We start from the raw sequence: 12,737 nt of genomic DNA, 5'->3' as shown, positions 1-12,737 counted from the left end.
ATACCTCAACTACTGACAAAGATACAGAATATCCATAAGTGGATAAAACAGGATTGTCTTATCTTGCCAAGACAGGATAGGATAGTTCTAAAAAAGTTCCTTGCCTTTAATAATGGCATGTCAGTTATGTTAGGCTTTAACCAAAGTTGGTTGACTCAACATTACAAACAAGACTTTAGGTGATTGCCCAGATAGTCAGTTGTCTCTGTCATTTGTTGCACATTTTGGATATCTCTGGTTTGTTAAGTAATATTTGTTCCCTTCTCAGATCTTTGACGGAGTTAAAGATTATATAATTGTAGTTACTCTCTACATTATTTAGACTCCTTGAATTAGAATGTTTAGCAAAACTTTTGTTCTCAATATTGTTTGTTATAATTATGATTTGTTATTATTGTATATAGTTGTATTTGGTTTAGTTCTGACTTATTTAGACAAAAGGGGGAGATGTAAGGATAGCCCAACACCCTTAGGGGGCGTGTTCGCCTCGGGCTAATGTTTACATAGAAATCTGGCTAGCTTGAGCCTACAGTCCATCTGCTTTCCTGTTCTCTGCGGGAACCTGTGGTTCTGTAAGTCTATTTCCCCATTAAAGCTGTATATATTATTACAATCTGTCTACATTCATTTTCGCCAGTATATGAGTGCATCCCCACACACTTAAGTCAAAATAGTGTAAGGAAGCACAAGGTCAGCCTGGGGCGCTGTGGACCTTCAGTCCCAGCACTTGGGAGGCAGAGGCAGGCAGATCTCTGTGACGTCAGCTTGATCTACAACTGCAGAACTTGCTGTCCCAGGAATCCTGGGCTACCCACAGAAGTCGGTCTATAAAAAAACAAACAAGGTGAAGGGAAAAGAGGAAGCAGCACAAAGTTAGTTGAAGAAGCAGGTAGAAGACCTGACCTCCTCTGCAGGAGCATCCTGCTGGCCAGACCTAGGAGAACGAGACAGGACGCTGCTGCTGAGAACACTTGGTGGTCCTCTCTGGATGCTAGATGGTTGGCAGAACCCAGCAAGCCAAGCCCTGGGGAATCTTACTACTGCTGAGTAGAATTCAGTTGGTGGGCTGACAAGGTGATCCCAGCTTTGTTAGCACTGTGGGTCACCTGGATGTCTCACCTCTCTGCAGCACAGGACTAGGCGCCTCTCAGAAGCCAAGGTCCTGCACTAGGGAGAAAAGAAGGCCATCTTGATCAATTCTACTGGTGCTAACCCCTGCTTCTTCCCCAATCATGGCAATATATGTTTTCTATGTTGGAAATAAAATGGCATTGTTAAATGAGCTAGCTTTTGGTTGTTTGGATGCAGGGCCTGTTGTCTGAGAAATCACATCTCCATCACACACAGGAAGTAGAGAGGGGGAATTAGCTGTAAGTAGAGAGGGCAAGGCTTTAAGTTCTCTAAGCCCACCGACAGTGACATACTTCCCCTAAGAGGCTCTTGTGCTACAAGTTCCATAATCTCCTGAAACTGCACCACCAACTGAATTTATAGAAGACATTTCTCTTTCAAACTACCATGCCCACTGGGCTAATCCACAAGCCCCAGGGTAATCTTTAGTTCTAAGGAACCCTTTGCTACAAAATTAAGTCTCAAAAAAAAAAAATCCAAAAGGAAGGCTGGGCATGTGGGTGCATCACTTTAATCCCAGCATTCAGGAGGCAGTGGCAGATAGCTCTCTGTGAGTGCCAGGTCTACATAGTGAGACTCGGTCTCCAAAATAAATAAATAAATAAATCAGGCGGTTACCACCTGTAAATTGAAAAGAGAGAGAGATTTTTGCCAAGTGAGATGGTGTGCACTCTAGTCCTTGTACTGGGGAGTGGAGGGAGGGAGATTTATTGGACGTTATCCTTTGCTAATTAGTAAGCTCAACAAGTCTAGGATTTGTGAGATTTTTCTGTCTCCACATAAAAGAAAGAGCCGGGTGGGGGTGATGCACGTCTTTAATCCCAGCACTTGAGAGGCAGAGGCAGGAGGATCTCTGTGATTTGTAGAGGAGGTCTAGGAAGAAAGACCTTTTCGTGCCTTTCCTGATGATCCCTTGGACTCTCAGAGCAACAGGAAAGCAGTAGCCAGGTGTAAATGCCTATAATCCCAGCTCTGTGGAGCCCAAGCAGGAGGATCACAAACTCAATGGCAGCCTAAGAGCCCGTCTCAAAACAAAAGCCGGAGGTGGAATTCAACAGCAGAATGCTTGTGTTGCATGCCTGCAGCCCCGGGTTTGAGCCCCAGCAGAGCAGAAACTACAGGAAATAGCGGCCTTTGTGCCCATGGGCTGATAAACTGCTCTGCAGACAATATTCCTGCCAAGAAGAACCATGTCTATAACATATGTTTAAATGTTTCAGGGAATATAAAATAAGTGATTAGAAATGTAAATATTTAGGGAATTGTAAATGACTTTTGTACGTTCAGGGCTTCTTCTTCTTCTTCTTCTTCTTCTTCTTCTTCTTCTTCTTCTTCTCCTTCTCCTTCTCCTCCTCCTCCTCCTCCTCCTCCTTCTCCTTCTTCTTCTTCTTCATCTTCATCTTGGTATTTTGAGGGAAGGTTTCTGTGTAGCTTTGGTGACCGTCCTAGAACTAGCTCTTGTAGACCCGGTTGGTCTTCTGCCTCCCGAGTGCTGGGATTAAAGGCATGTGCAACCAACAGCCAACCATACAGGGCTTCTTTTTCTGCCTTTCAGGGTTTTTTTGTTTGTTTGTTTGTTTGAATTTCATGTTGTCAAGGCTGGCCTTGAACTCACTATGGAATGAGGCTGGTTTTGATTTCCTTGCGTCCATTTGCTCAGTATTTTGAGTTCAGACATGTGGCAGCAGCCTACCTTGTGTGTATGTGTGTGTGCACGGGTGGTCATGCGTGTATGAAAGTGAGGGAATCTTGTGGGTGTCTTCCTCTTCTCTCCCCAGCTTACATTTTGAGACAAGGACTCTCACTGACCCTGGAGCTCACAGACTGGCTAGACTGCTGGGGAGGAGCTTCAGGGATCTGCCTGTCCCAACTGTCCCCAGCTTTTACATGATGCAAGGAATCTGAACTCCAGTCTTCATGCTTACACAGCAGGCATTTTACTGACCGAGGCTTCTCCCTCGCCCCTCTTTCCAACCTTTGCAAAGTCTGAAGTTGCTTCTCAATAAGAAAGTGTTTTAAAACTGAACTGTATAACTCGGCGGTGGTGGCACAAGGTCTTTGGAGGCAGGCAGAGGCAGGCAGATTTCAGTGAGTTCAAGGCCAGCCTGCTCTACAGAGTGAGTCCTAACTGCTTCCATCACTACTTAGATGCCATGTCTTGAAAAAGCAAAATTACATAGATAGATAAAATAAAATAAAAAAGCTCCAAATTTAGACCATACAAGATAGCAACACACTGTCTCTTGAGTGGTAGGATTGCACGCATGTGCTACCACATCTGGCTTTATACAGAAACTTTGAAGGGCTCAGTGGGGGAAGGCGCTTGCTACCAAGCCTGATGAATTCCGTCCTCTAGACCTCCATTGTGAGAGGTGAGAACAGACTCCCTTGGGTTGTCCTCTGGCTTCCACATATGCTCCATGCCACGAATATTCACTCATAAACAAATAAGCACATAATAAAATGATGATAAAAGGAAACAGGACCAAGCTGGGCATGGCGACACGTAGCTTTAATCCCAGCACTTAGACATGATCCTTATACTTTTAGACCTTGAACTTCTGATTCTTCTAAGTTGAAGGAGAAGGATCAGAACTCTCAGGCCAACCTTGGCTCAACATTTCCCAGTTGGAGGCTAGCCTGGGTTATATGAGACATGGTCGTAAGTAATAAACAAGTGGACCTAGAACCCGTGTGATGCCCGTATGCCTGAAATCTCACCAGCTGGGAGGCAGACAGAAGGATTATAAATTCAAAGCCAGCCTGAGTTACATACCAAGTTCCATGCCTGCCTGGACTGTATAGTAAGATCCTGTCTCCACAAAAAAACCCAACAAGGATTAGTTGAATATGGCAGCACATGCCTTTAATCCCCGCACTCAGAAGCAAGAGATCTTTGTGGGTTCAAGATCAGTGAATATATGGAGTTTCAGGACTACAAAGAGACCCTGTCAAAGCAATGACAAAAAACAAAATCAATAATTGACTGAGGGAAGAAAAGGGAGAAGGAGGTAAAGACATCACGCACTAATTGAGTATACGTACACACACATGACCACACATGTTACATACATACATACACACACACAAGCTGGGGTGGTGGCACATGTGTATACTTGGGTTCTTCACAAGGTCCTGCAAATATGATGTCCCTATTGCAAAATAAAGACATACGTAAATAAAAGAAAAGATTTAAAGTAAGGACAGTTAAATGCACCATGGGATCCACTACATTATGGAATAATATGGATCTGGAAAGATGAATAAAAATTTCTTAGCCAGCCTCAGTGGCACATGCCTGTAACTCCAACACCTGAGAGGCAGAGACAGGAAGATCAGAAGTTCAAAGTCATCCTCAGTTAAATATTGAATTTGAGGTCAATTTGGGTTTCAAGAAATCATCTCTCAAAAATGAATAAAACCATGCAGTAATAGCCTCAGTTTTTAAGTAGACACACCTGGCGAGACAGAACCTCAAAGAGTTGCCTTCACCAGATTGGCCTGCAGACATGACTACAGGGTGTGTTCTTAATTGTTAATTCATGCAGGGGAGCCTAGGCTCATTGTGGTGGATAATGTGATCCTGGGACAGGTGGTTCTGTTGTACAAGGAAGGTAGAGGCAGAGAGACAAAGCCAGTAAGCAGCCTTCATCCATGGTCTCTGCTTCAGTTCCTGTCTCCAGCTTTGAACCTCAGCTTTCCTCATTGATGGATGGTGAAGTGTAGGAGAAAACAAACCCCAGTCTATCCGAGTTGCTATCAGTCATGGCGTTTATCACAGCAGTGGAAACCTAACTAGGAAAGACCCAAAATGTGAGTAGACCTCTCAGCCATTTCAGTCCCTTGGGGGAGCCTCCCATTGACTATCACAATAAAGACCAGTATTTCCTGAGGGTCTAATTCTCTACAGTGGTGCAACCACCCTAGAAGATTCCAGCCAGGGCTTGTTAAGATTAACCCTTTCTGGTCCTGACTGAAGGCAGGTTTTGCTGTGAGGCCACTCTACCTTGAGACCAAATAAGGCTTGGTCCCAGCCATCCATCCCAGAAGGCTGTTCACGTCACCCCTGAGAGATAAGCAGGGTCAAAGCACTGACAAGAGTCAAAGGTCACCTTCCAGAGCAGATCTAGAGCTGGGAGTGGCTCTAGCAGATGTGATAACTCAAATGGACTTAACAGACATCTATAGAAAATTCCATCCAAACAGAAAAGAAAATACCTTCTTCTCAGCACCTCATGGAACTTTCTCAAAAATTGAGCACATACTAGGTAACAAAGCAAACCTCAACAGATACAAAAAATTTAACATACCTCATGCATCTTATCGGATATCCATGGCTTAAAATTAGACTTCAACAGCAATGCTAATTCCAGAAAGCCCACAAAGACATGGAAATTAAAAAATGCTCACCAGCCACAGGTCTCCTTGCCTTCCAAGTTGCTGGATGAAAGCAGGCTATGTAGATTCAGGTAGGGTTTGGGGAGATGCGGTAGTCATTTGGGGTCTTAACCAACAGTGACACCCCGGGGGTGGTTGGCAGGGGCACATTGTCCTTCAGGAGGACTCTAACAAAGACTGGGGCCTCAGAGCCCCACAGGGGCTGGGTGTGGAGTGAGCTGGGATGCTGGGAGATGCAGACTCATGAGCTCCCGGTCACCCCAGAAGGGCCCAGCAGTGGTGGTAGTAAGGGATTGTGGCTTCCCTCAGCACGTTACAGTTCCAGAGCCGGCACCACCACCAGCAGACATCTCCCCAAGGAGGGAATTGGCAGGTTCGGCACTGACTGGAGGGTACCCAGAGGGGAGTCTCCCAGGATCCCCCGTTTCTTCTGGCTCTGGATGTGCAGGGCTAACTGGATTAGTGCAGTGGACAGGGAAGGTCTGTTGAGATGTAGAATGAGGGGGCACACCCAAAAGGCCCTGCTGGCCACTGGCACTTCATACAGCAGAGGATTGAGCAGCAGCTGGAGGGAGGCAGATGGGCCCAGAATGTCCAACAGCTGCAGGATGTTTGGCTCAGGCGGGAGTCCCTTGCCTCGATTGGGAGCCATGGCCTGGGCAGCAATGAGTGCTGCCAGCATGCTGCAGCCAGTAGGACCTGGAGCACAGAAGGACACACGAAGGTGACTGCCACCCAGCGCCAGGCCACCTGCCCTCTGTTCTGCAGCCTCTGCCATCTCTGCTGTCTCATACTCCAGTACTGCAAAGCCCCTCATCTGCCCACCCTGGTCACATGGCAGGTGAAAGAAGGTGGGCATATCGACCGGGGACAGTGCCTGGCGCAGGGCATCCACATCATTGAGGCCAGGTGGCAGGTGGTCCACACAGAAGCACCGGGAGTGCAACAAGGCAGAGGACAGCTGCCCAGCATCTGTGCGATGCACATACAGTATTTGGGGGCTCCAGTGGTTTGCCCGGTAAATCAGCCTTGCCCTGGCAGCCAAGTCTTTCTTCATGTACTTGCAAAGCGGCCTGTGGGCTCTCTGTAACTACGAAGCAGCGCTCCAGGCTGCCAAAGGGCCACACCAGCTTCTCACACTGTGCCTGGGTCACGCTGGAGGCAGCTTGGCCACACACAACAGAGCATGTGTAGGCTGCAGCTGAACTGACAGCTCCCGCTCTCGAAGCCGGCTCTGGTGGAAGGCCCCGATGGCAGCTTCACCCTTCTCCTCTTCCAGCAGGGTCACGAAAGCTGTCCCTTTGTATTTGTCCACCAACTGTCCTTGAATTCATAGTCGCTCAGACGATCGCGATCGCCTACTTCCTGGTTGATCAAGTCCCCCGGAAGTCCCCTATTAGTATCATGGCGGCAGTTACGGAACTGGCACTCAGTAAGGTCCAGGCGCTTCCGGATCTCTTCCGGTTCCAAGGACAGCAGCTCCTGTGCAGGTGCTCATCGATAGGCGGTCCACAAAGTTTCCCCTTTGGCCTCCGCCGCCAAGTTGACCAGCGGCCAGTGAGTCAAGAACTTTAAATCTTTGAAGAAAGAATATGAAGAAGACACTAGAAGATGGAAAGATGTCCCATGCTCTCGGGTAGGCAGAATTAACATAGTAAAAATGGCAATCTTGCCAAAAGCAAATTACAGATTCAAAGCCATGTCTATCAAAATCCCAGCAAAATTCTTCACAGACCTCAAAAGAACAATACTCAACCTCATATGGAAAACCAAAAAGTCCAGGATAACCAAAAGAATCCTGTACAATAAAGGAACTTTTGAAGGCCTCACAATCCCTGACTCAAACTCTACTACAGAGCTACAATACTGAAACCGCCTGGTATTGCCATAAGAACACACAGGAGGACCAATGGAACTGAATCAAAGAATGGATATCAATCCACACACCTACAAACACCTGATTTTTGACAAAGAAGTAAAACATAAAATGGAAAAAAGAAAGCATATTCAACAAGTGTTGCTGGCATAACTGAATATCAATATGTAGAGGAATGAAATAGATCCATATCTATAGCCATGCACAAAGCTCAAATCCAGAAGATCAAAGATCTCAACGTGACACCAACCACTCTGAACCTCATGGAAGAAAAAGTGGGAAATATACTTGAACAGATTGACACAGGAGATCACTTCCTAAATAGAACCCCAGTAGCACAAACCCTGAGAGCAACAGTAAATAAATGGGACCTCCTGAAACTGAGAAGCTTCTGTAAAGCAGAGAACATGCATGGTCAACAAGACAAAATGGCAAGCTACAGATTTGGAAACGATCTTCACCAACCCCACCACACCGCAATCAGACAAAGGGCTTTTTCCAAAATATACAGAGAACTCAAGAAATTGGTCATCAAAGGAACAAATATTCCAGTAAAAAATGTGGTATGGACCTAACAGAGAATTCTCAACAGGTGAATCTAAAATGGCTGAAAGACACTTAAGGAAATGGTCACATCCTTTGCCTTCAGAGAAATGCAAATGTAAATAACTCTGATATAACATCTTATACCTGTCAGAATGGCCAAGATCAAAACACTGATGACAGCATATTCTGGAGAGGATATATGGTGGGGTAAATGGTACACTCCTGCATTGCTGGTAGGAATGAAAGCTGATACAGACACTTTGAGCATCAGTATGGTGATTTTTCCAAAAATTAGGAAACAACCTTCCTCAGGACCCAGCAATACCATATATATATCCAAAGGATGAGCAATCATACCACAAGGGCATGTGCTCAACTATGTTCATAACAGTATTGTTTGTCATAGCCAGAACCTGGAAACAACCTAAATGCCCCTCGACTGAAAAATGGATAAAGAAAATGTGGTACATTTACACAATGGAACAAAAAAAAATGACATCTTGAAATTTGCAGACAAATGGATGGATGTAGAAAGCATCATATTGAAAGAGGTAACCCAGACCCAGAAAGACAAATATCATGCACTTCCTCATGAGTGGACATAAAGCAAAGAAAACCCAGCCAATCATTCACAAACCAGAGAACATGGACAACAAAGAGGACCCTAAGAGTGACACACATGGATCTAATGGACATGGCAAGTAGGAAAAGATACCTCCTGAGTAAATTGTGAGCATGGGGGTCGTAGGAGAGGGTAGAGGGGAAGGGGAGGCTGGGAGAGGAAGGGAGAAAATTATATCTCACCAAAAACGATAAATGATTGCATAAAGTAGAGCTGGGAGTGGATAGCTGATCTTGTGGTTTGGTCTTGGGTTCTACTGCAGGACAAACAGGCAGTGGAGACATTTGGAGAAGGTGGGGTGTGGCTGTGAGGGACTGGAATTCACATTTTGACAACAATGAGAGCCTTAGCAGTAGCAGATGGCTTAATGAAGGTGGCAATGGATGGTATTTCTGAGGCATGAAATCATAAAGGCCTGGAATTGGAACAACACTAACTGTTCCAGGGTTTAGGATCCACATAGACAGAGACACAAAACAGAATTCAAATCGTCAAAGGAGCCATGAGAGCTAAAGGAGTCTAAGAACACTCAAAAAGGTACTTTGGAGTTGCCCTAGCTCTGAGGTCTGCTCTAAATTTTTCATTTGCATTCTCAACGATTTTGGTGGTTATTTGGTTTATTTTGGGAGGATTTTCCCCTCTACTTTCCCTAAAATATTGGCCCAGAACATCGAGTTTCATTGACGAAACCACATGTGCCTCCCCCTTCAGGGGTGAGGATTCTGGGACCACTGATGGATTTTTTCCTCTGATCACTTTGAACACATCAACCCACTGCCTGCTGGGGTCCTAGTTTTCTGTCTGGTGGGAAATTGGATGAGGAGTTTATGGAGAAAATGTGATAAAGTCTATTCTTCTCAGCCCCGTAGAAGTTAGTCACTTGCCCTGGAGTGTCCTGGGAAACAGAGCATTGACACAGCATCCCAGAGTCAGTCAGAGGCTACCATGTTACTCTGATCAATCTGAGTCTACTACAAAAGGAAATGATTGCTTTGAGGATGGATGTGATGGGTTCCATGAGCCAAAAGTCATGACAGCATGTTAGGGTCTGTGAGAAGTGGACCATGCTCCCCATCCACTAATAAATGGGTGTCAGTGTGTGCCAGTTGGATTTTGTCAACTTGACACACGCTGGAGTAATCTGAGGAAGAAGGAACTTAACTATCTAATAGGTAAGTCTATGCGGAATTTCAATCAGAGTCTGATGTCCCTGGGTTGGAGATCATGGGTGTATCTATAAAATAAGCTGGCTTAGAGAGTAAAGGACAGCAAGTCAGTAAGTGGCTTTACTCCATGGTACCTGCTTTGGTTCCTGCCTCGAGGTTCTGGTCTTGACTTCTTGCCCTGACTTCCACTCATGGTAGCTTCTGATAGGAAAGTGAAAGGGAAGTAAAGCTTCCTTCCTCCAGTTGTTTTAGGTCATGATGTTTCTTCACAGGAAGAGTAAGCAAGTATACAGTGTCCATACCCATTGAAGGACAACATCCAGAACCTGTTACAATTCACACTATTCCACCTACTGTGATTATTAAAGTTGAAAGGGTTTCTATTAATGTTTGGATGTGTAATACCCAAGAAGGATCCTGTGTTTGAACTCTGATCTCTAGCATGTGGCTATGTTTCAAAGTTGGGGAAAACCTGGTAAATAAACCCAGAAGGAAAAGGTAGGTCATGGGGTGTTGTAGAATATTAATTTAAGGTGTGTGACTTCTGTTTAGGTTGCACTTGTTGAACTCTGTGAAGCTGTGATGCTTTGCCTGTCTAAAACACCTGGTAGGCTAATGAAGATTTTAATGGCCAAACGTAAGGCAGGAGAAAAGATAGGTTGGTCAGTCACACAGAGAGTATAAATGGAAGGAGAAATCGTAGAGGAAGGAACAGAGAAAGAGCAAGAGAACAAGGAGAGGAGGATGCTAGGGGAAGCTATCCAGTTACCCAGCCACTGAGTAATAATCAAAGTAAGATACACAGAGTTTGTTTTTTTTTTTTTTAAGTAAAAAGCCCAGAGCCAGAGTCAAAGGTGGACAGAATAATTCAAAGATAAGAAAAACTTGAAAGGAAAAAGCCAAGCCAAGGCTAGGCATTGTAAGTAAGAAGAAGCTACTGTGTATAATTTAATTGGGAGCTGGGTGTCAGGTCCCCAAAGGAACAAAAGAATGAAAGAACAAACATGATCAACAAAACAAAGGTAGATATCGTGAATGCTAACTGGGTATAACCAGCCTTCCCAGGCCCCTACCTGCCAACTGACCAGGGCAGCCTTCCTGTACTTAGGGACAGAATGTGAAGAAAACCAGTGATCTAAGCCAAGCCATCATTGGTCCATTTCTTGCTCTGACCTCACAATGACAGAACCCTGTTTCTTAACTGCTCTGGCTGAGGCTGCCTCATCTCCTTACAGTTGAGAGGCTCCTGACAGATCTGCAGTTGAAACAGTGATTTAGATAGAAGTGAGATGGTTGCACTTGGTGGATATTCATGAGCTGTTGAATCTGAACACAGTGAGTTTCCTTCTAAGGTCACATATTTGGGGTTTAGAGGTTTGTGTTTCCAGGATTGAAAATAACCCTTTCTTCCTTTCTTTCTTCCTCGGTCTGGGGTGTAATTTGGGGCAATTTTTATCATCTGCATCAATTAGATGTTTACTCTATTTTAACCTTTAGTTTTAATATTTTCTCTGGGTTCATTCCTTTTTTCACCATTTTAAAACATCTGTTTACATGGACTCTCCAACATGAGTATTCTCACAGTGACATTGACCTTCACGCACATGGAAAGCTTTGACCACATTCCCCTGATCTCACTGCCTCCTGCCCACCCTTTTCAAGTCCCTTGGTGTTCTCACTTAATAACTCAGTCAGGTACTTTCCGAGTCCAGGCCAAGTCATGTGAACTCCTATCCAGAGGACTGACAGGCACACTGGATGGTGTCCTAAGGAAGGGCAGAGATGGATTTCTGCCTGTGCTCTAGCAGAAAGCCTCCTACTAAGAGGTTGTCTTAGGATCTTCCTGGCAGTTCAAAGTCAGGGCTGGAGAGGGCCAGAGGTAAGAGTTAGATCCCATTTTGTGATGCTAATGATGGAACAGGGCAGCTGAAAAGGATTCATGAACAGAAAAAGTGAAAGTCTAAAAAGAACCTGTTCTTTGAGGAAGAGAGGAAGTTTCCTTGGTGGGACATAGCACACCAGGTCCCTCCACCATCTTCTGTCCTTCTGTGTGCCTGAACTGGCCTTTTGTGGTACAGTTTCATTTTCTATCAGGGGGCAGGGCGATTGCTCGTGTGTTATCAGGCACGGGGTGGGGGCAATAATCATTTGGAAGCAAAGGATCAGTTCTGCTGGCCAGAGACCTCAAGGAACACATTCTTGAACAAAACTACCTAGTGCTGGGATGTTCTGCCCAGCACTCCAGAGACCCACCCCAAATACCTGTCCTTTTGGAAAAACAGGGGGACATTTTGTTGACAAGGACTGCCTTTATTTGATTATCACAAGCCTGGGCTAGAGGAAAACTCTTTCATCTCATCCTTTCTTTATTTTTGCAGACAGGGAGCCTCTCAGTGTGGCTCTGGCTGTTATGGATCTTGGTTTGTACACCAGGCTGGCCTCGACCTCACAGAAAGCTGCTAGCCAGTAACTAAGTGTGTAATGTTTGTACATACGATGCCCTAGGGGTGTGAACGTTCTATTGACAGAGTACGAACATCCTGCTTGAACTCTCATAAACTTCCATCTAGTTTCTTTGGCTTATGCCCCATAGCTGGCTCTGCGTGGGTCCTGTGAGGTCCATTTAAAGGGTAAATCTTTTGATTACTTAGGCAAGGTGAAGGCAGCATACCTTCAAGAACACAAAAAGGCTGAGTGCCACCCTCCCACCTCAGGCATTGATGTCATACTCATGACATACTTGTCTCCATTGTGATGAGGAGCAGCGGGCCGCTTCCTGCCACCCGGCTAGCTTTGCCTGAAATAATTATACAGAAACTGTATTCTTTTAAACACTGACTGGCCCATTAGTTCCAGCCTCTTATTGGCTAGCTCTTACATATTGATCTAACCCATTTCTAACGATCTGTGTAACACCACAAGGTGCCTTACCAGGAAAGATCTTCACCTGCTTCTGTCTGGAGTGGGAGAATCATGGTGACTACTTGACTCAGCTTCT

At 45.2% G+C, this 12,737-nt stretch overlaps 1 pseudogene; it reads right to left on the bottom strand.

Annotated features, from left to right (window-relative positions):
- Nucleotides 1–5,537: 5,537 nt before the first annotated feature.
- Nucleotides 5,538–12,489, bottom strand: LOC121444212 (annotated as a pseudogene).
- Nucleotides 12,490–12,737: the final 248 nt, after the last annotated feature.

This window comes from Microtus oregoni, unplaced genomic scaffold (genome assembly GCF_018167655.1).
Source record: "Microtus oregoni isolate MIOR12 unplaced genomic scaffold, Mior012 000118F_ref0000498, whole genome shotgun sequence".
In the NCBI taxonomy this organism is placed as follows: domain Eukaryota; kingdom Metazoa; phylum Chordata; class Mammalia; order Rodentia; family Cricetidae; genus Microtus; species Microtus oregoni.
Note: the sequence above shows the minus strand (reverse complement) of the source record. Positions and strands in the feature narration are given on the sequence as shown.